General features: G+C 47.2%; 1 long non-coding RNA gene across 1 annotated transcript; it reads right to left on the reverse strand.

Moving 5' to 3' along the window:
- Window positions 1-266: 266 nt before the first annotated feature.
- On the reverse strand, window positions 267-25,796 carry LOC117086287. Its single transcript, XR_004438262.1, has 3 exons — window positions 25,247-25,796; window positions 22,862-23,073; window positions 267-2,133 (listed from the first exon to the last, which is right to left on the reverse strand). It is a non-coding gene; the product is annotated as an uncharacterized LOC117086287 (long non-coding RNA).
- Window positions 25,797-27,843: the final 2,047 nt, after the last annotated feature.

A 27,843-nucleotide genomic window follows, 5' to 3' on the forward strand; every position in this document is an offset into this window, starting at 1 on the left:
AGAAGGGGGAAGTGTCACTTTTAAACCATCAGATGGTGTGGGAACTCACTATCACAACAACAGCATGGGAGAAACCACCCCCATGATCCAGTCACCTTCCACCAGGCCCCTCCTGCAACACTGAGGATTACAATTTGAGATGAGATTTGGGTGGGGACACAGAGCCAAACCATATCCCATGCCATGCCAGCCCCTGACTTACAGCAGAGGAGAAATAAACTTCCTGTTGAAGCCACTGGTTTTTGTTGCTGTTTTCTTTATTTTTTGTTTTGTTGTTTGCAGTGAAAACTATTTCTGATATAATACACTAGAAATATTTTTAACACATATTAAAATAAATGCAAAAGTATTAACATTTTAAAAGGTTCATTCACATATCACCAACCATGTTGCACTGGTTGCCCCCAGTGCATTGCTAGTTTAGGAAACACTGACATCATGTGTCTTAGTCTATTCGGGCGCTATAACAAAATACCATAGACTGGGTGGCTGAGACAACAAACCAACAAACATTTCTCACAGCTCTGGACACTGGGAAGTCCAAGATCAGGGTACTAGCAGATTTGGTGTCTGGTGAGGGTGCTCTTCTGGTTTGCAGACTACCTTCTTGCTGCATCCTCATTCCGTGGAGAGAAACCTATCCTGTCTTCTTCTCCTTTTGTAAGAGCAAAATCTATCATGGGGGTCCCATCTCCATGACATCATCTAACTTTAACTAGCTCCCATGGGCCCCACCTCCAAATACCATCCCACTGGGGATGAGGGCTTCAATATATACATTTTGAGAGGACACAAATATTCAGTCCACAGCAAATGAAAAAAACTTCGAAAATGATCAAGTAGCCCATAAATCTCAGACCTCCTCCCTCCAGGTGCCCTTGGTCTTGCTCAGCCTCCAACACATACAAGGTGCTGGGTCATGCTTTTCACTACAAAAGAAAGGGGGCAGAGGTGCATCAAAAATGCGAAGTATGAAGCCACGGCCCCTCTGCCCCCTCCCAGGAATAACAGAAATCTTCATGTCCATGCTTGGATGTGACAATAATCTCAGAATTGACACTGAAGGTGCTACTTAAGGTTCATATCCGAAGCCAAAAGTCATGAGTTCCAGTAATGGGTTCCAGTCATGGGTTCTGTTATTGCCCCTCTGTGTGACCTTGGACGAGTTTGTTGATCCAACTGAAATCAAAGCATTCAATTCAATTCTCCAAATATTTCCTTGTTGCTTTGTCTGTGTCTGGTGCTCATGCTTTGTACTGGGATTCTTGCCCTTAAGGAGAGTAGTGTTTAACTGGGGGTAGACTTAGCTCTGAGAAGATCAGGAAGAGAGGAGCTAGACACAGGCCTCTGCTCAGAAGGCAGCATGTTCATCTGGGTTCCCAGAGACAAGGGTTCAGCATCAGAATTTACTTGACAAGTGATCTTGGGAAGTGCTTGTCTTAACCTCTCCATGTCTTAATGCCTTAATCTACAAAACTGGCATAATAAAAGTGCTGTCCCCCAATCAGGGTGCTGTGAGTTCTTAAGATCAGTGCATTGGAACCACACAGGAGACCCAGTTGTATGCAACCTCTCCCAATTTCCTGTCAGTGACCTCATGTTGATAGCTTTGAGATCCACCATGGTGGGAAGTGGGATTATTTACACCATGAAGGGAAATGCTGTGGATTGGAGTTCTCTCTCCAAGAGCTGTTTGTCAAACATTTTCCAGCATGCCACTGATTTCACACAGGACAGTGCCTAGCACAAGGCACTTCACACATAGTCAGCAATGATTATTAGAAGGCAGTGAGGGCCACGTGGAGCCCAGGCCCAAGGCACGGAGGACATAGCCCCAAGGACACATTTTCCACTCCAGGTCATGGTTCACTCCCTTCATCCGCCTTGAATCTCAGAACTCCTGCTGGCCTACAAGGGCACAGTCAAAGGGCAAGATAACCCTACTCCTGTGCAAAAGTAGATGAATTCATTGCTGTCTGCCAAATACCAGAGTTTCTGTTCAAAAGTAACGATGGTTCCAAGCAGATGGTAGCTTTTGTTCCTGCTTTTGCTAGCCATTAAAACTAGTCACCACTCTCCAGCCCTGTGATCTTGAACAAGTCACTTAACCACTCTGTGCCTCAGTTTCCTCATCTGTAAAATGGGAATGAAAGTAGTATTACAAAAGTGCTGGGCATGTAGTCAGTGTTGAGGAAAGTTTACTACTGTTCATATAATGTGACGTTGACATCAACAGGGCCCTCACATCTGTGCCCGTGTCACCATTTACATTTTACCTCCACACACAGCTGCTCAACAACGTATCAGATAAGACCTTTGCACCCATTTGAAAGATGCACAATGGGAGGCCCTGAAATTCTGTATCTCTAACTGAGGTCACAGTAAAGATTAGAACTTCTCCATCCAGCCCAAGTCCAGACCCTGCAAGGGCGAGATCTCAGTCGTCTGTAGAAGGATGGGGAGGCATCTTCTGCAGTGAGGGACCAGCATTTGCCAAGGCCTAGGGTTGGAAAGTGTGTGGCTCCATTAGTCTATCAATGTTCCTCGAGTGTCTGCTTTGTGCTGGGTCACACACCAGGTGGGAGGAAGGAGACTTGGCCCCAGCTTCATGGTGCTAACAGAGGTATGGTGGATGTGCCTGGGTGTGCACCTAGGTCTGGACTCCCAGAGAGGTGACTGTGTCCTATTCGTGTTTATATCCCAGGGCATAGGCTTGTAGCTCTAGTGAGGTCGCAGTAAGGTCAGTGTGGGAGCTGGGGAGCCTCAGTCCCTTGCACACCCCACCCCACCACCTGGTCCTAACTCGTCACCCACACTCCAGCTGTCTCCGCCCTGACTGCCATTTCAGTCCTTTCCCAGCTGAGAGGCTGCCGGCCCCAAATAACTTCTGCATCCCCTCCTCCCAGCGGGAGCTTCAGAAGTCAGTGGCTCGGACAATTGCACTTGCTTTTCTCTTTCCAAAGAGGGATCTGCCTTGGGAGCCCTTTGAAAGGGCTGTGATTACATCTTCATTTGTGGGTAATGGGATTAGCACACGGATGGCAGAGCCTCCCTGCGGCAGTGGGGATTGTCAGGCCTGCCCGAAAGGGCCAGGAAAGAGGAGCTCCAAGTTCCTCTGAGCTGCCAGGCGATGGCCACCGCCCCGGAGGAGGGGGGACCCCAGTGCTGGGACACAGGGACTGGAAAATGGAATTAGCTCCATCCCAGTGCACAGAGGCCAGCTGTCTCGCCCAACCCCAACTCCTAAGCCGATGGAGAGGATCTCTCTGAAGAGGAGATATGAGAGTGTGTGTGTGGGGGGGTCAGTGGGGGGTAAGTTGGGGGGTCTTTTCATGCCTTTAATCCCCAGCTATCCCCTTCTGGAGGGACTCAGACAGGTGAAGTCACCAGGTTCGGGTCTCCCACAGGTTGCATCAAATTTCCTGCCTCCCATGTGCCAGGCCCAGTAGTACTTACAGGGACGCACATCACAGTCACCCTTCTTTGAAACCTGGCTTCTGGGCAGGCTTGGTGCTGAGGACTCTACGCACGTCATTCATACAATGCTCACCACACACCTGTGAGGCCGTGACCAACCTCATCCCCATCCGGCATAGGAGGAACTCAGGCCTGGGGCCGACTGACACTGGAATGCGGGATCTACTGGCCACCAAGATGCCCCACAGCAGGGCTCGGTTTAATGTCCGCTAACACATTGTGTGTTTACTTGATATTTTCTTTAAGCTTTCTCACTTTTAAAAGTTTTAATTTATTATTTTTCCAACGTTTTATTTTGAAAATTTTCAAACCTACTAAAGAGTTGCATGAATAACACAGGGAACATTTATATGACTTTTCTTTAGAGTCTAGATGCATTGGGTATTAATGCTGATATTTGCTTTTTTCTCTGTCTCACCCTCTTCTCTCTCTCTTTGAATGTGTATGTATATGTGTATATGTATTTATATGTATATCTATATATACAGATATGTGCACGGCTGTGTACAGCAGTGCTCCCTTATCCACAGGGGATATGTCCTAAGACCCCCAGTGGCTACCTGAAACCTCAGATAGTATCGAATCCTATATATACTATGTTTTATTCCTATACATATCTAGGATAAGGTTTAATTTATAAATTAGGTACACTAAGAGTTTAACAACTAATAATAAGATAGAACAGTTATAACAATCTACTATAATAAAAGTTATGTGAACGCTTTCTCCCTCTCTCAAAGTATCATCTTGTATTGCTCTCCCCCTTCTTCTTGAGACAATATGAGTTGGTAACATGCCTGCATGATAAGATGAAGGGAGATTAGGCTGCTGTCACCTTCTGATGATGCTTTGGAAGAAGGAACACCTGCTTTGGGTGATCCTGTATCATAGAGACAGGATGATATTGATGGCTGGATGTCAGGAGCAGATGATCTCGGTGACTAACAGTACGTAGTGTCTCCAGCGTGGACCAACTGGACAAAGGGATGATTCATGTCCTGGCAGGATGGTGTGGGACAGCATGAGATTTCATCACGGCCACTCAGAATATTGCAAAATTTTAAATTTCTCAATTGTTTGTTTCTGGAATTTTCCATTTCATATTTTCAGACCACGGTTGACTGAGGCTAATGGAAGCCACGAGAGTGAAACTATGGATAAAGGGGGACTGGTGTGTGTGTGTGCGTGCACACACGTGTGCACACATGCATATATATTTTTTGTGAACCATTTGTAGACAAGTGTGAGACAAACATGAATTGTCTCCTAAATACTTCAGCACATATCTCCTAGAACAAGGGCATTCTTGTACATAAACACAGCAATGATTCTCACACTCAGGAAATTTAACATTGATTCAATTCTATCATGTGCTTCTTAATCTACATTCAAATTTCCTCCCAATTAACCCAATCATGCTCTTTAGATCCTTTTTCTTTGCAAATCCCAGCAATCATCAAGGATCATGCATTGTACTTACTAATCACTTCTCCAAGATGTGATCTGAAGAACTGAAAGCAGACTGAATGAGGGACTCTCCCTCCCGGCATGGCTGTGGAATGCTGTGTCGGCATGCAGAGAAAATCAACACTCTCGTGTGGGGCACCTTCCAGGAACCCTGCTCACTGAGATTGCTTCCAAAAATCAGTACAAAGCTAGATCTCCTTCAGATCTTGTCCTTGGGCAGTCATACTGGATTTGGACTCCTAGGTTGTTAAATGAAGGTGTGGCCAAGTCTCTTCCAGGTCTGTCTGGGTTTCCACACCCCCTTGCCCTTCCCTTACAGCTGCAAAATCATTGTGATTCATGAATGTTTCATGTGATCGACCCCCAAAGAGCAGCGAGCGCAGCACTGCCGTTACCCAGGCCAGGGGAGGACTCCGGGTCCACCACGCGCAAGCTGGGCAGCTGTGTGGGCGAGTCACAGCTTCTGCGAGCCCTGGTTTCCTCATCTATGAAAATGGAAATAATCATATCTGCTGAGCAATGTTACTGGCGTGTAATTGAAACTCGAAGGGAGCAACTCCCTTTCCCTTCCCCTCACCATCCGGCCCTAATTTTGTTCAGAGCAGCAGTGAGCCTGTCCCCCGTGGAACAATCATGATTGGCCTGGGCGACTCTGGCCATCCCGTCAGTCTTTGCTGCAGGCCCACTTCTCCAGCCGCCCTTGCAGCCCAGGGTTGGCCATGTGGCCAATCTAACAAGCAAGGCTTAAGGGGAAGTCTTCTGAGACAACTGCCTCTGGTTCCCTTTTTCCTTTGCTGATATAAGAAGAAAGCACTTCAGGAAATGCACCACCCCCTCCTTCCTTCCTGCCTCCCGCCTTTGAACTTGGTTGTGATGCCTGGAGCTGTAGCAGCCATTTGTGACCATAAAGCAACAACCATTAGGACAAAAAGTCAACTGGTGGAGGATGACAGAAGAGGAAGCTGGAAATAGCCTGGTTCCATGATGCCAATGCTCAGCTGTTGCCCCAGTCCTGAACTGCCACCTCCCACTTCTCATGGAAGAGGAGTCTATCTTTATCGCTTAAGCTACTGTTGTGCTTTATAGCTTAAGATTCTGTGGAAAGCATTCCTAATTGATACAACTTCCAAGAAACTTCTAGATGCAGTGGAAAATATAAGGCATATGGGATCAAACACAACTGGGTTCAAAGGTAAGAGGCAGCCCCTAATTAGGTGCATGGGCCAGGATACATTACTTCACCTCTCTGAGTCCCAGTGTCTCATCTACAAAAAAAGCAAAACAAACAAACAAAAAATCAACAACAACAACAACAAAAATTCCACAAACAAACAAGGATATCCAGGAAATGCTGTGAGGCTAGAAAGACATACTTATATGCCTATATTTAGTCAACTGTCCATTCAACAAGTATTTGCTGAGCACTGCTGTGTACTGTTAATTCAATGAATGTTTTAATGAGCACCTAGTACGCTCTAAGTACTGTTTTAACACTGCAGGTATCACAATGAAATAGATCAATTTTTCCCTCTCATAAACTTACATTCTGCGGTTCCCTTTGAGTTTCAATTACACGCCAGTAACATTGTTCAGCAGACATGATTTATTTCCATTTTCAAAGATGAGAAAACCAGGGCTCACAGAAGCTTTGACTCGCCCACTCGGCTGCCGAGCTTCCATGTGGTGAAGCCGGAGTCCACCCCTGGCCTGGGTAACTGCAGGGCTGCCCTCGCTGCTGCTTGAGGATCGATCCCGTGAAACATTCGTGAATCACCATGATTTTGTGGCTGTAAAATGCTCTGGAGGAAGGACAATGCTGTTTCCAACTCCTTTTGGAAATGTGTTTCTCATTTTGATCCCATTTTATCAGATACATAAACTGGATTATCTGGAGAACGAACAGGCTCAATGGTGCATTTTCAGCTTATAATCTTTGCTTTCAACTTCTCAGACCTAGTGGAATTGCCATGCTGAGAGAGCCCCGGCCCGGCCTGGCACAGAGCATGCCGTCCTGTTTATTTGTATCACCCTCTTCTTCTTCAGCTACTCGAGAAGCCTTGGAAATCCAAGTGCGGTCTTTCCTTCCACAATCAGGGAGAGCAGGAAAGAATTCCACATTTTAGAATGTCTACTAATGTGGTGGCCCCTGTCTCTACCTACTTCATTTCATCCTCGGGTCAACTCTGGGATGTAGGGGTTATTCATTTTATTTTATAGATGGAGAAACTGAGGCTTGAGGGGAAACTTGCTCAAGATCACCCAGCCCAGACCTGTTTGTGGTTATTTGTTTAGCATCTGTCTCCCAGCATGACTGTGAGCTCAGAAACCATGTCTGTTTTATTTACCACTAAATCCCCTTAGTTCGGGGTCTGGCACCTAATATAATAAATGTTTGTAGGATTGAAATGTGGAGTCTAGAACCTCTTGCTGCCTGAGGGTCTACATGGCTACAATTCTAAAATTCTCCAACTTGTTTACCTTAGCCTGAGAGAGGATGTGCAGGGCATAAGACAGAAAGAAGAAGAAAGGAGACTCACATTGAGAATAAATGCAAAACCCAGGCTAATGTCGGAGAGACAAGGCTTCCCCATCATGGCCCAGGACTGCTTCATTGGAGCCTCTGCAGGTTTCCATCACACACATTAAGCAAGGCTTGGCATCATTTTCTAAAACAGAAAGAGGTGGGCAAAGCCTAAACGGTTAGCACTGAGTGAGTCGCAAGCTCCTGGGTAAACCCCTTTCCTTTTCTGGACCTCTGTTTCCTCATCAGTAAAGTGGAGGAAGTTGAATTCCTAGACTCAATCTTCTCTCTGCTCAAACATCCTTCCCAGAACTGAGATTGCTGAACTTTTTTTTTCCAGGCACTATAAAGTAAAAATGCAAAACTCTAGCTTAAGACACCTTGATCTTATCTATTTGCAGAGTAGGTAGCTTAACAAACTAATAGGAATCAACCACATCAATGTACAGATGAGAATAAACCTATGCCTACATGATACTTACCAGGTATTTCATCATCTCCATTCAACAGATGAGCAAACTGAAGCACAAAGAAGATGCATTTGCATAAGGTGTCACGGTTACTAAGTGGCGGAGGCTGACTCTCAGTGTCCATGCTCCTAACTACCTTACCGTGCCACCTTCCAGTTTGGTCTCTGCTATGTGCTGGACCTGGGGCCAAGATTTTACACAAAATATTTCTCACTGATCTCTCCAGATGGGAAGACATTGCCATCATCTCTGTTTTCAAAGAAAGTAAGTAGTGCTTACACAGGAGGCAAAAATGGCTGAGCTAGAACCAGAGTTTCCCCTGGGAGTTTGACACTCATGTCTCTAAAGATGTCGTTAAGCATGCCAGCTTGGGTGGCGATCCCTGCTCTTCCACTCAGCTCTGCGACAGCAGGAAACTTGCTAAACCTCTCTGATATTAAGTTTTTCCATTCTGGGAAAACTCTCCCGGGGCTGTGTAATGCAACCCTTTGAGATTAGGCTCTGAGATAAAAGAGAAACTGCCCTGGATTATTCTTTGTAGTGAGGCTGATGCACTGAGGGATGGAGGAATACACACATTGGCTCCAGGTACTTTTCCCTTCAGACTCTTCCCTCCCCAGTCCTTAAAGTGAGTGGAGCTGGGACTGGGCACTTCTGTTCAGGCCACTCTTTGTGAGGACAGAAGGGGCACTACCAACCTGCCAAGGATTTAAGGGCAAAAACCTCCTGTATCCCTGACCAAACCATGTTCACTCCTCACCCTGCCGGGTGTGTGGAAGGCCATCACTATTCTACTGTGGCACACAGCATCTCCTGATCCAACCCAAAACACTCAGAGAGGACTGATATTGGAGGATGTGGACATAGGGAATATTAACTCCCATTTGCAGAGGGCTTCCCACACTTTGCTTATATTGCATCATCCTTTGAGCTTGGTGGTGTTCTTCCTGCTTTACAGATGAGGACATGGGCCCTGAGAGATCATTTCCGTATCATATGGTGGTGCTAGGATGGAGGTCATCCGTTATCCCGTCTTTAGATCATGGTTGTCACTGCCAAACTGCAGGCAATAGCTGGTGGATGTGCCTGGGCTGTGAACCTAGGTGTGGACTCCCAGAGAGAGGACTGTCCAATTCATGTTTATATCCCAGGGCACAGGCTTGGCACACAGTAGGTGCTCACTGAGCACTCACTGGATGGATAAATGAAGGATGAATGCACAGATGAGAGCCCCAGCTCCTAAGGTAGTGACTAACTTCTCACCATGCCCGCTTCCTCTTCCCCTGGGCACCCAGCTGGACTGCATTTTCCAGCCTCCCTTGCAGTTCTGGCCAATGGACTATGGGGAGACATTAAGTGCACCATTTCTAAGGTTGGTCCGTGAAAATCTTCCGTGTCATCCTCCACTTTTTCTTTTCCCACATTGTCTAGCCATATGCACAGGATCCATCTAAGAACTCAGAGACTCGAGGGATGGTGGAACCACAGGCGGAAGGAACCTTGATGCCTGAGTCACTGCCTGGAGGAAGGCCGCTGGTAAGTACCTGCATGGAGCTGTTACTTGGCCAAGAAATACACTTCCACAGCATGAAGCAATGAGTGACGAGGTTGTTGGCAACAGCATTAGGCTACCGTCATTAATCTTGGAGTTGGAAGAGAAAACTTATCCTGGAATCATAGGCTCTCAGGGTTGGAAAGTACCTTGGACATCTCAGAGATAAAGTTTCCACCCAGTGCAGCCATCCCTTTATAACACGTCTGCCTACAGTTCTTCCAACCAGATTTATACACCTCCAGTGATGGGGAGCTCACTTTCACGGAAGCTTCTTTCTCTATCTTTGGACTGCCCTGGCTGCAGGAAGTGACTTCCTTACCCTGAGCCCTACCTCCTCATGTCTTTCTCGTCTTGATCTGCCTGTTAGCCCCTCAGAGATGAAGCTGGCTTTTCCTTCTCACATGTAGTTGAAGGCAGAGATCAAGTTCTCCTGAGTGACTTCTCATTCCTTTAGTCAACAGCTATGTGGTGAGCCCCTCCCACCTGCCAGGACCTCCCCAGGCCAAGCCTTGCCAGCTATTCACTGCTACCCCCTGGGCATGGTTTTAGGTCCTGCTCCATTTTTTATCATTTCCTGTAGATATGAGGGACCAGATTCTCTTCAGGTCTGTTCCTGGCATTGACCTTAGTGGGAAAACTCACCTTAATAAACAGCATTTCCCAAATGACCACCTGTGCAGTGCCAAGTATCCTTTCTCCCATTTCATCCTCACAGTGATTCGGTGGAGTGGACATCGTTTTACTCCCATTTTGCAGAAGAGAAAACTGAGGTCAGAGAGGTGACTTGCCCAGAGGACCATAACTAGAAAATGGCAGCAGGGAGTTTGAATCTAGGTGTGTCTGACACCAGAGCCCAGGCCCAGCCTTTCAGGTGGAGGGGAGAGGCCCCAGGCCCTAGGCAGCCAGGCATGAAGGACCGGGCTCAGCCACACTGGCCTTCAAGCCGTATCATGGGCTCACCCCTAGGAGCAGCTGCCCAGCGTCCACTGGCCCTCTTTGGTTAGCATGGCCACACCATTGGAGGCCACGACTCCTCTCTAGGCACGTGGGAGCTGGGGTTACAGGAGGAATGCCAAGGCCTGTGCTGTGGCTGTTCCTTGTGTCCAAATTGGTTAAGGGAAGCCCAGAGTCTGGTGGGGTCAATTGCTTGGCCGACCTCTGCTGACTGGAAAGTTGCTAACATATGTCCCTAATCTGACCTGCCAGCCACTTGCCAGGCGCTGGAATTTGGGAGCTGCTCTGAGGCCCTGCTGATTTGGACAGGAGGACCCCAACAGGAGGGCTGTGTACCCACTGTGTGCCAGGGGTTCACACACCAGATTTTATTTTATCCTCACAACAGGCCAGAGAAGTAGATCATAATCTACCTACTTTCCAGATGAGGAAACTGAGGCTCAGAAAAGTAAAGTCACTGGTGTACATAGACAGGGGCAGGAGAAATGGGATCTGTTCCCACTCAGGCAGATCTGGGTTTGAATTCCATGTTCATTCCATTCTGTGATTTTCCAGTCTTCTGGCTAGAAGAGATTTATTTACAAATGGTTTCTCCCTCACCCCTCACACCTCATCCACCACACGGGCAGGGCCCCACTGCACCATGACAGCAAGAATTGACCCAGTTAACCCCTCTGTTCCTGCGACATGCAGGAGATGCTCAGGTAACGGTGAGTGAATGGGACTCCAGGGGTTTGATGCAGGGAGAGCATGGGAGCGGGAGGCCTGGGGAACACAGGAAGGAAGGAAGCAGAAGAGTAAAAGGGCAAAAGATAGGGAGAAAGACAACCAGAAGCAAGCCTGGAAGGGAAATCGGTCACAATAAAAGCAAGAGATAGAAGAGGAAGACCTTCAGCAAAGGGAAGGCCTTCGCCTCAACAGGAGAATGGAGAGAGCTTCCCAGCTAGTAAGGTAATGAGCTCACTGTCGCTTGAGGTGTGCAAGCAGGGCTGCATGAACCTGTGTCTGGAAAGTCCTAGGGTGGATTCATGCATCCAGGAATGGCTGCACAGGCTTCTCCTACCTCTGAGAGACCGAGGTTCTGATCAGATAACCACTCCCCTCTTATACACAAGCACATTTAGAGAGCTCAGTTCTCATCTCTCATGCACTTTGAATGGAGGTAGAAAGTGCCAGAATTATAGGCTCAAAACTGCTTTTCTGAGTTGTAGGTGCTCTGTCTTTGACCCTGAAGTCTCTCAAACCTAGGCAGAGGAGAGCTGTGAACCTAATGAAGGCTGCTTAGCGCCAGCAGAGGATCAGGTCTGCATTCCTCAATCTGAATTCAGTGCTGACTGTAGTTGGTCTGGGCCCTCCCCACCCCTGTCCCTCCACACCCCATCAAAGCCCCACATAGGCCTAAGTTCAGTCCCAGCCAGTCCCTGCCCTCCTCTCCACTCTCCAAATAGCCATGGTGGTGGCTGCACAGTGACTGCTGTAGTGTTTTGCTTGATGCCACGTCCAGCATAACTCTGTCAGCACTGTGAAGCTGGCGTCAAGTCTCCTTCCTCCCGCCTGGTGTGTGACCCGGCACAGAGCAGATGCTCAAGGAACATTGGTAGACTAATAGAGCCACACACTCTCCAACCCTAGACCCTGGCTAATGCTGGTCCCTCACGGCAGAACACCCTTCCCCATCCTTTTACAGACGACCCCATGCAGGGTCTGGACTGGGGCTGAATGGAGAAGTTCTAGTAATAGCTCACATCGGCAAAAGCTTTGCTGTGTGTTCTTAGTTCCTCAAGGTAAGCTTAGGAGGTAGGTACATCACTATCTCAGTTCATAGGTGAGGAAACTGAGGCAGAGAGTAGCAGAGGGGTGTTCGAGGCCCAGAGTGTTGGCTTCTGAAGCCACACCCCAAACTCTAGACTGTGAGTTCTCAGGAAAAGAACGCTGGACTGAGCAGCAGAGAATGGTAGCTGTAGGTTTCTCTCCCCCATCCCCTGGCTCCTCTCAGGAAGGCGACAGAGCTCCTTGGGATCTGGCAAGATGCTTAGCACACAGTAGGTACACAGAGAAAAGTTGGGTAATGAATCAGTTCCCTTTAGGCAACACTTTACTGGACTGTCTTTTCTTCAAATGACCCACCAGTATGAAGGATCCTGAATACTGTGCAGCTTCCCTCGCCCCGCTGATCAAACAATGGAGCATCAGGAGCTGACTTTGTGGTGGCTTGCGAATCAGGGATGGGACAAATGTTTTCAGTGTCACCCAAACCCTCTGCTGATGTCCTGAGACCTTCCTGCAGTGGAAGAGCCTGGGATTGGGGTCTGAGGTGCCCAGTGTGCATTCCCATCAGCTGTCACAGTGGGTCCCCCAGGAAGTGGGCAGGACGGTTCTTAGGGCGTGTTCTGAGGCTCCATACCTATGGGGCAGGCGCGGAGGGAGCAGGCTGAGTGGAGGAAGGCATGGAACTGCAGTGCAGGTTCCCCAGGGCTTTGTATCAGGGATGACCCTTCAGAGCCTTCCTGGTTTGGGACAAGAGGCCAGGTCTTGATGCCCAGTTGGGCAGGCCCTGGGTGGAGCTGACCCTGGAAAAGGGCGTGAGTTTGGATGACTCCAGCCCAAGTCCAGGTTCAGTTTTCTTCAGAAAAAAAAAAAAAAAAAATCCCAAAGAGGGCTGACAGCAAAGTTCCATCTTCCAGCTGCTGGGGAGTCTGGGAGGAACATCACCAGCCCTCCCACCATGTTGAGTGATTTTCCATCATGGCGACCTCAGCCACATTGCCATCCTCTCCCCAGCTTTGATTTCCTCGCCTGCAAAATTGACTAACCAGTGGTTCTCAAACTTTTTTATCTCAGGACCCCTTTGTACATTTTTTTTTTAGATGGTGTCTCACTCTGTTGTCCAGGCTAGAGTGCAGCGGTGCAATATTGTCTCACTGCAACCTCCACCTCCCAGGTTCAAGCGATTCTCCCGCCTCAGCTTCCTGAGTAGGTGAGATCACAGGCGCCTGCCACCATGCCCGACTAATTTTTGTATTTTTAGTAGAAATGGGGTTTCACCATGTTGGCCAGGCTGGTCTTGAACTCCCAACCTCAAGTGATCCGCCCGCCTCAGCCTCCCAAAGTGCTGAGATACTGGTATGAGCCACCGCACTCGACCTCCTTCATACTGTTAAAAATTATTGAGGATCCCTAAACAGCTTTTGCTTATGTTCTGAATCTACCAGCATTTAGATATTAAAACTAAAACTATTCTAAAATATCTATTAATTCATTTAAAAACAATAATAACAAATCTTGTATGTGCTAACACAAATAACCTGTTTTTTTAAAAAAAATGAGTGAGAAGAGTGGCATTGTCTTATTTTTTGCAAATTTTTTATCTTCTGGTTTAATAGCAGTGTTGAATTCTCCTATCTACTTCTGCAATCTATTGTGAGGTTGTTTGGTTGAAGTATATAAAGAAAATCTGGCCTCACAGATATGTTGTGTTGGATGCAGGACAAATATATTTATAGGCTTTTCAGATAATTTCTTGATACTACACAAAACTTGACAAGCAGTAGTATAGTTTTTTAATGTGGAATCTGAAAACACATCAGTGAACATTTGTTCTTTGTCACATTAAAATCCACTAGTCTGTCTTGCACTTTGGATGTATCTTTTGACTATGTGAGATTCTGAAACATCATGCATTAGTCATTGGAAAATGCTGGTTCACCGACTTACAAGAACTGCCAAATGTTGACACAATCAATTTTACAATATCAAAAGAAAGCACATTCGCTAATACTATCATCAAAAAAGTCTTTACATTTGGAGAGCAAGCTCACAATGATGGATACAAGTTTTCTAAAACTCTAAGTTTTGTTAGAAGTTCAAATCTCAGCCTGGCATGGTGGCTCATGCTTGTAATCCCAGCACTTTGGGAGGCTGAGGTGGGTGGATCACGAGGTCAAGAGATCAAGACCATCCTGGCCAACATGGTGAAACCTTGTCTCTAGTAAAAACACAAAAATTAGCTGGGTGTGGTGGTGTATGTCTGTAGTCCCAGCTACTCAGGAGGCTGAGGCAGGAGAATCGCTTGAACCCGGGAGGCGGAGGTTGCAGTGAGCTGAAATCGCACCATTGCACTCCAGCAATGGTGAGTGAGTGAGACAGAGTGAGACTCTGTCTCAAGAAAAAAAAAAAAAAAGCTCAAATCTCTCTGGCAATAAATACTATTAGCTGTTCACCTTGAAGCGACAGGCTCACTTTGTTCATTCTCAGAAAGTGTCTGCCAGAAACACAAGTCCGAATAACCATGGTTAGCCTGTCAATCATTCTTTTAAATAAAAAGGGTGCTCCATGAAGAAGGCAGTGAGTTTATTTTACCACTCAAACGATTGCATAACGAACTGTGTTTCTTCTATCTGCAGTGGAAGTGCTTTATGCAGGCTTCCCATTTTGTCACACAGAATGCTAAAAAGACGCTCTCAAAGATTGAGATTTTTCATTCAAGATTATGTGTTTATGCTTTGCTGACTGCATGATGGTGAACAATACCATAACTATTAGTATAGTATAGTATAGTATAGTATAGTATGGTATAGTATAGTTTGGGGCCAGCATTTTGATTCCAGTTAAGCCTTAGCAGTTTTGCCCACTGTTGGATTTGTATCATCAGTGATAAGTCAACAGAGTAAAATATAACTTAGTGTTAGTAGTATTAGTATTAATATTAACATTAGGATACTGAATTAATATTACTATGAACACAAGATTTTACCTCAAAGACCTCAGAGAACATCCAGGGGTCCACGGAGCATTCGTTGAGAATAATTGATATTAAAAAAGAGTGGTATTTGAAGTCAGACAGACCTGAACTAGAATCCCAGGTCCTACTAGCTGTGTGGTATTGAACAATTTGCTTACACTCACCAGGTCTCAGTTTCCTCATTCATAAAATGGAGATAATACTGCCTGCCTCACAGAGTCCTCTTGAGACTCAAATGAAATGGTATCTATGAAAGTGCCTGGTTCAATGCCTGGCACATGGCACATGCTTCATAAACATGCCCTTTCCCCCTCTAATGGACTTATTTGTGTCCCCCGGCTGCCAATTCACATGTTGAATCCTCAACCCTAATGAGACTATATTTAGAGATGGGGCCTTTATGGAGGTAATAAATGATAGGTGAGGTCACAAGGGTGGGACCTTAATCCGATAGAACTGGTGTCCTTGTAAGAAGAGAGAGAGACACCAGGTTTCTCTCTCACTCCCTTTCTCTCTCTCCTGCCCTGTCCACCCTCCCATCCCCGACCCCCCACAACACTACGAAAGCACAGAGGAAAGGACACAGTGAGATGATAGCCATCTATAAGCCAGGAAGAGAACCCTCACCAGAAACCAAATTTGCTGACACCTGATCTCAAACTTCCCAACCTCCAGAACTGTGAGATAATAAATTTCTGTTGTTTAAGCCACCTAGTCCTTGGTATTTTGTCACGGCAGCTTGCGTAGATGAATGCACCCTGCCCCCATACCCTTCTCCTTTCAAAGTGCTTGTGCTGTTGGTTTATATATTAATAGTTTGAAAGGCCTCTGTTTGCTGGAAAGAGCTAGGCATGAGCAAATAATATTGGCATTAGAAGCTCTGTTCCCAGACAGCCCTTGGGCAAATCTCCCAGCTTCAACGATCATGCCTTTCAGGAGATTTCTGATGAGAACATTCCAAGATGCCAGTGGAAAATCCTGATGCTGGCTATTTGAGAACCATACTGGGAAGAAAGCAATTTTCTAATAGATTTTCTAAAACAATAAACAGTGGAGAGAATGCCAGGATAGTATTTTTAACCACCACAAGCCACAAAAAATCAGCTTCAAGTCCTAAACCATCACACAGACTTACCATGACTGGTCTGTCCCACGGAAACACCATCAGTCCATCTGATGGTAATAATGGTGGTGGTGACAATGGTGGTGGTGATGACGAAAGGGATGATAATGATGAAGATGATGCTGATGTCATGATGATCATGATCATGACATGATGATGATGATCATGACAATCAATAATGATGAAGATGATGCTGATTGTCATGATGATCATGACAATCGATGATGTCAATAATAAAAATTATGCTGATGACAATGGTGGTGGTAATGGTGGTGATTGTGACAATGATGGTTATGGTTACAGTTATGATGGTGATGTTGGTGATGATGGTGGTGATGATGATGGTGTTGGTAATGGCGATGATGGTGATGATAATGACAATGGTAGGGATGGTAATGAAAATGATACTGCTAATGCTAATTATGATGATAATGGAAACCATGGCAATGATGATGATGGTAACTATTGTGATAATGATGATAGTAATGGTAATGATTGTGACGATCATGGCAGTGGTAATGATGATGATGGTGATAGTTACAACAGTGATGTTGGTAATGATGGTGGTGGTGATGATGATGGTGATGCTAATGATTTTGATGATGATGGTGGTGGCAATGGTGATGATGGTGATGGTGATAGTTACAGTAGTGATGCTGGTGGTGATGGTGGTGATGCTAATGATTATGATGTTGATGGTGGTGGTAATGGTGAGGATGGTGATGGTTATGATGGTAATGTTAGTGATGATCATGGCTGTGATGGTGATGGTGATGACAATGACAGTAATAAGGATGGTAATGAAAATGATAATGCTGATGCTAACTGTGATGGTAGTAGGAATCATGGCAGTGATGATGGTGGTAATTATAGTGATAATGATGATGATGATGATGTCAATAAAACAGCTAGTTTTTTGAACATCATATGCAAGGAGCTTTGCTAAGTGCTTTAATGAGCACTCATTTAATGTAATTAAATGTGTTATTTAATGACAGGCAATACCTTCGAAGTAGGTAAAATATGCCCATTTTACAGGTAAGGAAACTGAGCGCAGAGAGGCGAAGTAACTTGACTAAGGGCACACAGCTGGTACATGGCTGAGATGTATTCTTTTCCCTCCATTCCAATAGTGATTTATTTTCTTTTGCTTATTTTGTTATTGCAGCTATTCCTAGGCTGACAATAGACTGAGATCAGGGTTTAAGTTTGTGGGAGAAGAAAGCTGAGCAATTTGCCCCAAAGTCACACAGCTTGTAAATGGCCATGCCAGGATGTATCCTCCAAAGCTCTGTACAGCTTTTGGAGTTTCAACTAATGTGCAGGTGTAAGGCCTTATTGGAAGTGCATGCCTGATGGTTTGACCTCCAGAATCCAAGAAACTCCAGAGTCCTCTCCCAGGTGGCCAGGAGAGGGAAACAGGTTGATGGGCACTTCAGACACTGAGCAAGGCATTTGGGCCCCATCCTGCCTTGTACTTAGCTCCTGCCACTCACTCCCTATACCCCATCCAGTCCAAAGCCGGCTTTCTGAGACAGTCTCAGCCCTCCAGCTCCCCGAGGATCCACAGCACTTGCCAGGAGCTATCAGTGAAGCAGAGAGAACTCACTTTTCAGGCTCACAGAACTGGATCGGGTTTTTTTTGTTTCACCCCAACTTGCTCTGTGACCCTGCACATGGTACCCCATCTCCCAAAGCCGCAGTTTCCCACCTGCAAGAATAACCACTTCCCAGATTCAAGCAATAATCCACGTGAGCCTGCCTCAGGCAGAGTGTGGCAGGAGATGGATGCTGGGTCAATGGAGCTTTTATCCTCCCTTTCCTACAAAATACAAGTTTTATGGGTGAGCTACATATATTTTGGCTCAAGAAAGGCTCACTACCCACAAGATGGAAAAACAAACGTTCGGTGTTGAAGAAAACTGCGTGTTCCAGGGACCACATTGGCTTCCCTGTCTAAAAGTACAACACAAGCCCAGTGATTACCCATGCCACTGGCCCCAGAAATGTTGATTGACCAAAGTACAATTTCATTAGTGGTTTTAGAGATATACTCACGCCAAAGTGGCTAATGCAGACTTTTCCAGCACATAGCCTTACGAATTAAGCTCCTCTTGCAATCTGAGATTTAGCAGTGGATGTGGTCAACTCCCCTCACCTACCCTAACCCCACATTTATCCCTGAATTTCCGCTTATAAATCCACTTTGGGATTTGGCCTCTCTATCTGTCCATCTCCTGCACACTAGGCTGATAGAATTCATTAGGGAATCCACAGGCTGCCCACTATGCAGCAGGGGCCGGTAATGAGGGGCCGGGGTGGGTGATCACAGGGCCAGTCACTGTGAGCAGGGCCCTGAGTGCACCCAGCTCCTAGTCCTGGCATTCATTAATCATGATTACCCAGGGAACCCATGGGGATGGATAGGAAGCCTCAAATTGTTGTTTCTTTTTTTTTTTTTTGAGACGGAGTCTTGCTCTGTCGCCGGGGCTGGAGTGCAGTGGCTAGTTCTCAGCTCACTGCAAGCTCCGCCTCCCGGGTTTACGCCATTCTCCTGCCTCAGCCTCCCGAGTAGCTGGGACTACAGGCGCCCGCCACCTCGCCTGGCTAGTTTTTTGTATTTTTTTTTTTAGTGGAGACGGGGTTTCACCGTGTTAGCCAGGATGGTCTCGATCTCCTGACCTCGTGATCCGCCCGTCTCGGCCTCCCAAAGTGCTGGGATTACAGGCTTGAGCCACCGCGCCCGGCCCAAATTGTTGTTTCAAGGCCCACCAAGCCCAAGCAAAGCACTTTTGAGGGAGGGTGGCTCCGACCCTGGTGGAGCACCTTCAAGGCCCAGGTATCCATCCTCACCGCCCCTTGATCCTCTGATCCACACTGCACCATCAGGGCTGAGAGCGGTTTGGGTTCTTACTCGAAGTCAGGGTCTCACTGTGACGCTTTAGTGCATGGGCTCTGGAGCCAAATTACCTGGATTCAAATCACAGCTCCACCCTTCCTTGATGACATAGGGCTGTCTGCTTTATCATTCAGGGCCTCAGTTTCCCCATCTGTAAAATGGTAATAATGAGGATAGCTTTGTGACAGGGCTGCCGTGAGAACTAGAGGAGCTGTAAGGGCTCAGAACAGGGCCCACACCGGTAAGTGTTCTGCTGCAACTTCACGTCATCCTCAATCGACACAGTGTAAGAATGGCATTCAAAAGTCCCTCAGACATAAACAACATCGTTTTATGTATTTATGTAGACACTGGGGTTGCTGGGGTTTTGCTGTGATGCCCAGGCTGGAGTGCAGAGGTGCGATCAAGAATCACTGCAGCCTTGACCCCCCGGGCCCAACTGGTCCTCCCACCTCAGCCTCCCAAGTAGCTGGGACCACAGGTACGCCCACCACACCTGGCTAATTTTTTTTATTTTTGTAGAGACAAGGTCTCCCTATGTTGCCCAGGCTGGTCTTGAACTCCTGGGCTGAAATGATCCTCCTGCCTCAGCCAACCAAGGTGCTGGGATTACAGGTGTAAGCACCCAGCCTGGTTTTAATTTTTATTGAGGTAAAACTCACCTAGCATAAAAGTAACCATTCCAAAATGCACAATCCAATGGCATTTAGTATGTTACACTCACATGCTATGCAGCCATCACCACTATTTAGTTCCAGCACATTTCCATCACCCCAAAGGGAAATCCCATACCTATTCCCCAGTCACTTTCCTTCTTCCCTCTCCCAAGTCCCTGTAAACCACTCATCAGCTCTCTTCCACTATGGATTTTCTTGGACAAATTCTGGACATTTCATATAAATGGAATTATACAGTGTTTGCCCATTTGTGTATGCCTTCTTTCCCTTAGCACAGTGTCTTCAAGGCTCACCCACACTGTAGATCCTCATTCTTTTTTATGTCTGAATAATATTGCATTGCTTTAACAGACTACATTTTATTTATCCATTCATCAGTGATGGACATCTGTTTCTACCTCTTGGCAATGGAGAGTAGCATTGCTATGGACATTCATGTACAAGTTTTCATGTTGACATCGCTTTTCCTTTCTCTTGGGAATATACGTAGGAGTGGAATTGCTGGGTCATATGGTAGCTTTATGTGTAACTTTTTAGGAAATCACCAAACTGTTTTTTACAGTGGATGCACCATTTTACATTCCCACCAACTATACCCAAGGGTTCCCGATTTCTCCACATTCTCACCAACATTTACTTTCCATTTTTTAAATTAGCCAGCCTAGTGATTGTGAATGGATAACAACATGGTTTTCAAATGAAGGTAGGATGTGACTTTTTTTTTTTTTTTTTTAGCACAAGCATTGACCCCACAGCCTTGACCCTCTATAAGCTCAACAAGGAGACTCAAGGAACAAACTGCGGCCAGGATTTCCTCTCTCTGGGCCTCAGTTTTCCCCTCTGTATCATGATCCGGTTGGTTTAGATTAGTGTGTCTCAAATGAGCTCTGTGGAAATGGCAGAGAGAAGAGGATGGAGATATTTTGCTACAGAAATGGAATAGTGCAGATGCTTTCTGGAGTCCCAGGGGAAGAAAAGATGAGTCATTCAGATAGATTCCCCTTAGTCTGGAGTTTCTCATCTACTCCGAGATGAGGGGTCTGGCCCTGATGATCGAGTCAGTTCTTTGGGGCTGTTGTGTCAATGTCTTAAGAAAGAGTACCCAGCCCTCCCAGCCATCAAAAAGCTCTCAAGTCAGATCAGAAACATAGGAAGTCTCCTTCATCCAGCATTCAGGCTTCTCTAACCCAACCCTGAGTGGGGCCCCAGAGACCCTGAGGCCACATGGAACATTCCAGGACCCCTCTGTTACTCAGGAGGAAAGGCATTCCCACGTCAACTGCTTGTCTATTTCTCACTGCATGTTTTGCTCACCCTCTGCTCAGAACACCCTCCCCCGCTTCTCCATTCAACCAGCTCCTGCAGCTCTGTGAATGCCCAGCACAGCCCTGCTTCCTACAGGAAGCCTTCTCTGATGCTCTGCCTGGAGTTAGGGGTCCCATCCCTGTGCCCCCTCTGTCACAGCACTCTACCTTGTTTCGAGCACTTTCTACTTAACTAGCCTCCTCCACTGGGCTGTGAGGTCCTTGAGCAGGCACCGTGGGACCCACCTAGGGGCCCGGTACTCATCAAGGCCACATCTGGGATAAAGAGCCCATCAGGGATGACCCGTGTCTGGGCTGCCAGAAGCCTTGCGAGGTGCTTTCCTCCAGGAGCCAGCTCCTTCCTGTCGCAAGCGGTGTTGGCGGAGGGTCAGTCATGGTATCTGACCCTTTTTGAGCATGTGACCCAAGCTGAATTAATTTTGTGCTCCCTGCTGAGAACTTCAGGCATGAGAGAGCAACGCCAGGCGGGATAAGAGTTGACACCAAGTTTTTCTGACCTCCCCTTACTTCCTGCTCTGTAGAAGCCCAGAGTTACCCAATTCCTGTCTTCCTGTGGCCTGATGGTTCAACTTCTCTTGACTTTTGTGAGCTACTCCAAATCTTGGAAATAGCGTCTTTTGTTGCATGAGGTTTGCAGACGTCCATCTGTGTTGCTTTTCTCCAGAAAACCCTCCAGAAAACAGCATATCCATTATTCTTTAGTGCACAGATCACACAGATTGGTGAACAAACGAGCTGACTCTTGAGGGGAGAGATGGCCAATCAGATGGGAAGGACTGAAGAAAGAAAAGCCCTCACAGCAGAAGGATCTGCACTGGCAGAGATCCCTGGCAAGGATGTACACAAGGCTGCAAGGCTGGGGTGAAGGTGGGTGGGAGGGGTCCCAATTGCAGGACCATCTTCTGTCATCTTGGCCTCCTTTATTTTGTGTGTGTTGTGGTTGAATACAAAACAGAGAGAAGATGTCCAAACCTATGCAGCAGTTTATGGAAGCGGAGAAGGTGGCTGGGAAATGAGACTTTAAGTGATGTTCCCCTCCCCAAGACATTGCTGGGGAACCTGGGGTGAAGGACAGGGCCCCAGAGCAAGCTGAGGTCCCTGCTGGGAAATCAAAGGTCCAGTTCAGCCAACAGCATGCTGCATCAGACAGAGCTGTCTTACTTCAATAAAAATGGATAATCTCTTCCTTAAGCCTTTCAAAAGGTGGGCTCCAGATGGATTAAAGGCCCAAATGTGAATGTTAAAATAATAAAGCCAATCAAAAAAGCATAAGGGGATATCTTTGTGCCTAAAAAGGAATGATTCTACTCCAAAGACCCTAAGAGCACAAGACAGAAGGAGATAAATACGAAGAATTGGACTGCGTGAAAACTAAGGATTCCCGTCCACCCGAGGCACCGCCGGCCACAGCAGCAGACAGAGGATGCACGGGCTGATGCTGCAAAGAGTCAAACTGATGAATGGTGACTACTTGGAATATACACGGAACTCTTACCAAACAATAAGAAAAACATCAAAGATCTGATAGAAAAATAACCACAGGTTGTGAAAGGCAGAAGAGAGGTCTAAATGGTTAGCAAGGATAATGAAATGTTCTAACTCAGCAAAAATGACTGGTAGCTGTTAAAGCAGCGGCGTCGCTTTAGACTTACTATGAAAAAGGCAAATTTCCATAAGTGGATGAAGTAACATTGCCTGGAATGTCTGGGAGAGCTGTGCACTCTCGTGTACTGTAAACCCGAGAGTCTTTCTGAAGGCGTGCTGGTCAGTCTGGACAGAAGTTAGGCCTAGGCACAGCCCACATCCCTGAGACCCCACTCTGGGCTGTGGAGGTATGGATGCCGGGGAGTTGTTACATAGGCCCCTAGAAGGGCAGAACACAGATATCCAAGTAGCACTGGTCATGGGAGCAGAGGACTGGGGACATCCTGGTGTCCACCCCTCACTAGGAAACACTGGAGTTCAATGCAATGAGCTCCAGGTATAGCACACCATAGGGTGGGCCAGGAAGCAAGGGGAACAAAGGTGCCCAGTCCATAGTAAGTGCTCAGCAAATATTGTTACCAACTCTTGCAAACATGGCGTCCGTTCACAGTAAGGCAAGCCTTGCTCAGAGGAAATGGCCTGCCCTCACTCCTCTAGGAATGTTGAATACCCAGGCAGTGTCCCTGGGACCTTGTGGGCACCAAGTTCTTATTCATTTGCCTTTTTGCCGTCCCACCAAATCCTGTGACAGGAAATGCAGCAGGTCTAATCCTGAGGTCAGAGTGGCCCTCTGCGATGGCTGTTCTTTCCGGCCCACCCCCCACGCCCCCCTCCCATTCTTGGGACCCTGATTAGCCTGAGTGTTGGATGACCCTTGCTCTTCTTCCCCTGCCTCGCAAGGGTTAATCAGCCTTCCTGCGGGGCGGCAGGGTGGCTAGGAAGGAGGCAGCAGGGCGGCCTGGCGGCAGGCGGCTTTCATTACTTTGATGGGATACATGTGCTCGGCTTTATCTCCGACCCTTTCTCCGTAATTCAGCACTTGAACGTCTCAGCTGTCTGCCGATCTGCAGACAATTGCTCAGGGTAATACTATCCGGAAAAAGCTGATAAAACGCAGATGTGACGAGGCCTCTGAAATTTGCGGTTTGCTAAGTGGTTTGCTGCGATGCTTGCCCCTGGCCAGGGCGGCTTCCCTTCGAGGCTGGGAACCAAGGGGGTGGCAGTTGCATTTTTTTTTTTAAGTGAAAGGTTGAATAGAGGAAGTGAGTGTAGAATTTTTTTCTCTAATTAGGAAGATGGGCAAATAGAAAGTAGAGGGGGAGGGGACAATACCGCAGGATGTGGCAGTTCTGGCCTCCCCTTGAGTCCCCATCTAACCAGCCTCTCCAGGGGATACCTCCAGAAATGGACACCTTGGGCTTCCTCTGTGCAGCCTGGAGGGGGTGTGTGGTGCAGGGGCCCCTTGGAAGGAGGCCACTCACCCGCTGTGTGACCCTGGACAAGTCACTCAATTTCTTGCTCCACTGACTCAACCAAAAGACCAAATGATTCACAATCTCAGTTACTTACCTGGTACGCTGTGCCCAGCAGGATGCCTGAACACAGTAGGTGCTCAATGAATGATGCAGAGGTTTCCTTTACCTCACTTGGGATCCCATGTGACCCTAGAGAGTAAAGCTGCGTGACACTGATGTAAACACAATGAGTCCCAGTTGGGTGGTGGGCAAGGGGCTGGCCAGGCTGTTAGTCTCAAAAATCACAACTTCCCAGGCCAAAGTCACCGGGCTGGATCCCCTGAGGAAACAACCATCACTGTATTTTCCTGGGCCAAAGAAGTGTTGGGGCAGAGTTCCTCCACGTTACTGTGCACCCGAGTCACCAGGGACCATTCCAAATGCAGATTCCCATTCAGGAGGCCGGGGCAGCCTGTGAGCGTGCATCTCTCACAAGGTCCTAGAGACGCTGAGGCCACAAGCCAGGTGAAGACCCCGAGGCGATAGGCTGGGGAGGAGGCTTTGGGCATACCCAGGCCTTGCCCTCTCAGTCCCAGGAGAACCCTGCTGATCAGAGAGGACAGGAGGCATGGTTGGTGTTGCTCAGCACGTTGGGGACAGAGCCAGGCTGGGAGGGTGACTGCACCTGGGGCTTGGTGCTTTTCCCACAGGGCCTCTGGTGACCAACCTTCCATAGCCAGACCTGGTTTCAGACCTGTGGGTGAATCCACGTGACAGCATCCCAAAGAGAGCTCGCCTCATTACGCCCTTCCCAACTTGCTTTTATGACAAAGGAAAACTATTAATACATGAATTGATGCTGTTATGTGCTGCCATTGAGGCCATGTAACACAGTTCTTAAAACAGCCATGGGTCTGACCTGCACCTGTCTGTGGACCTCATGCCCCAATCTGTGTGCCAACGTCTCAAATAATCAATGAGCCATAAAAACAGCTTGTGAAAACATGGCTTCAGTTTCAGGGATGCCTTTTCACTCTCTTATATGTTTACGCTAAGGTAAAAATAGCCAGCACATTGAGCTTCTCCTGCCATCCTTACCTCTCATCCTCGAAAACATCCCTGGGAGGTGACTTGATCACACCCATTTTCAGATGAGGGAAACTGAGGCCCAGAAGGTTAAGGCACTTGCTCTAAGGCTCCTTGCTGGCAGGATCAGAGCTGGGGTTCAAACCCAAACGTGTTTAGGAGTATCCAGCTCCAAAGCACACACAGCTGGGTTGGTGCCACACTGCCTCTGGACAAACAGGACCCCAGGGTCGGTGCGAGGATGCGGAGTGCTAAGGCAGCCGAATGCAAAATTTAGGGCAGGGCTTGGGTATTTCCCTTGAAAAGGCCAGTCTGCAATTACAGGGGCCGTTTGCAGTTCTTGCCTTTCAAAGAAAGAGGGCGTCTCTCCCCCTGCTGGGGTGTGGGCAGAGCTGGTAGCAATTTTCCCACAATGTGTAAATTAGTCAATCTCCGAGTCTGTAAACGGGGGCCTTTGAAGCGATCTTAATGAAGCACTCCATTAGGGCTTAGTGATGGCTGCCTCCAGCATTACTGGACCCAGCTCCTTTTGATGTCTTGGGGCCACGGGTTGGAGGCTCAACTTATCTAAATGCCCCGGCAGGCTAAAAAAAAAAAAAAAAAAAAGGCAAAAAGCTCCCTTAGAGAAGTTGAAAAATTTTTAATGAAAAAAGTTAGTCCTGGCCTGACTGATGTTGGCACTTCAAAGCCGGTGCAGACTAAATTGCTGTAGACTGCTTAATTCAAAAGTGCTCCTTCGCGGGTGACAGTCCAATGGTGACAAAATACAATTGGCAACAGGAGACGGGCAAGATCAAAGGCTGGCTATTGTAATAGTTTTGTTCCATGAAGAATTGCTCATTGTCAGGAGTTTTTAAGCCTTTCTCTCTCTCTCTCTCTCTTTTTTTTTTTCTCTCGTTTTGGCTCCAGCGCCATCCCGGGATTCTCTGGTTCAGAATCAGTGTACATAAATACTTGTAATTACATCCTTCTGATAATACATTTCAGTTCACAGAGGTTGCGACAGCCTTCCCGTCTCTCTCAAGGTTCATGGAGCTGGTGGTTGGTTGGATTGTAAAAATCATTTCTGTGTTTTTGTTAGAAAAGAACTTCTGAGGCACCTGGAGGATGAATTAGAGCTGGGATGGGCTCATCTTCTTGAGGACTATTTTAGGATTTGCTTTGAATTAAACTGCTGCCTGCAGAGGCCCTTGAGGGGTGATGGGGTGGAGGGAGTGTCAGATGACTGGCCATAGGGTTCTGGCTCTTCTTTATGATGTTACCTGGTTTCTCCTGGCCTCAATTTCCCCAGTTATAACCTGGGGCTCATTTACTCACACTGCAAGTATTTATTGAGCTCTGATCTGGGTGAATGCATGCCTTGCAGGGTCATTTAAAAGGCCATTAGGATAAAGTGGGCATGAAAGCACTCTGTCATCTGGACACTGCCTCCTTCACTCTGCTCTGCAGTTCAGAGAGGCTGTTTCCGGGATCTGTGGGTTACCTGACTTCTTTGGCCACCATCATTTCCTAGGAACACAGAACCCAGAATGAGATATTCTGGTGAGTTCTTCACAAGCCTCTACTTGGAGAGAGGGAACAAATGAAAGGAAAGCGTGTCCCCAGGCCTAGAATCCAGTTGTCACTTCTCTTCCCGCAGTGTGGCTCCACCAACTCACTTTACTTCCAGAACCTCAGTTCCCTTCCCTGTATCATGGGAATCATATTCCCTGCCCTGCCAAATCTCTTGTTTTTTACCAGACTTGACACAAGACTCAGACAAGAGAAAAGATGCCAATGCACTTTGTAAATGACCGGAAAGCCAGAAGCATCCCAAAGTTGGTCCATGCTATTTTCTGACCCAAGCCGGAGGAGGCTGGGGCTGTGTGGGTCTGGGTCGAGGGTAGGGATGACTGGAGACCATTAAGAAGCAGGAATGCTATGGCTCCTTTTATTGCTTCAAATATTAGTCACCAGGAAGCTGCCCCGTGAAGCCTATGAGGCCTCGTATCATTTACTTGTCTTGAATTAATTAAGAAGACTCGTATGGGGACAATTAGAGGACCCTCAGGCTGATGATATCTCATCTTGTTGGGATGGAATTTGCTTCTGCATCCCGTTCGCCTCCCTGCATGCCCCCAGATATCAGCAGGTTCTTTTTTTCCCAAAGTATCTTAGGTACATGTTAGGGCTGGATTTGTGGTTCTATAGGTGCATGGACAGTCATCCCCATGAGGGATGAGCTGAGGGTCTATCTAGTTGACAGGTGTCTGTTTGCATTGACTCCATGTCTTGCTTTCCTACTTTCTTTTCCTTTGAACCCAACTCCCCCTGCCCTTCCCCACCCTTTGCCAATGTTTGTCTGTCTTTTGTTTTTAAATTCCATTGGCACCAAGAATTCTAATTTCCCAAACATTTTAAGCAAACACTCAAGGGTGGCACCATTCTAAAGCCAATAAGCTAAGGGGCTCCATCCCAACTTTCTGAGGGTGCTGTCCAAGTGTCCGCAAGGCCATGTGAGACCCCCAGAGGCTCCAGATCCACCCGCTAATCAGGAAGGGATACATCGTCCTCTACAGACTGGCCTGTTCACCATAATCACGCACAAGTATGTGTAAGCCCAGCTGAGC

Source organism: Trachypithecus francoisi, unplaced genomic scaffold (genome assembly GCF_009764315.1).
Source record: "Trachypithecus francoisi isolate TF-2019V2 unplaced genomic scaffold, Tfra_2.0 Lachesis_group1, whole genome shotgun sequence".
Lineage (NCBI taxonomy): Eukaryota > Metazoa > Chordata > Mammalia > Primates > Cercopithecidae > Trachypithecus > Trachypithecus francoisi.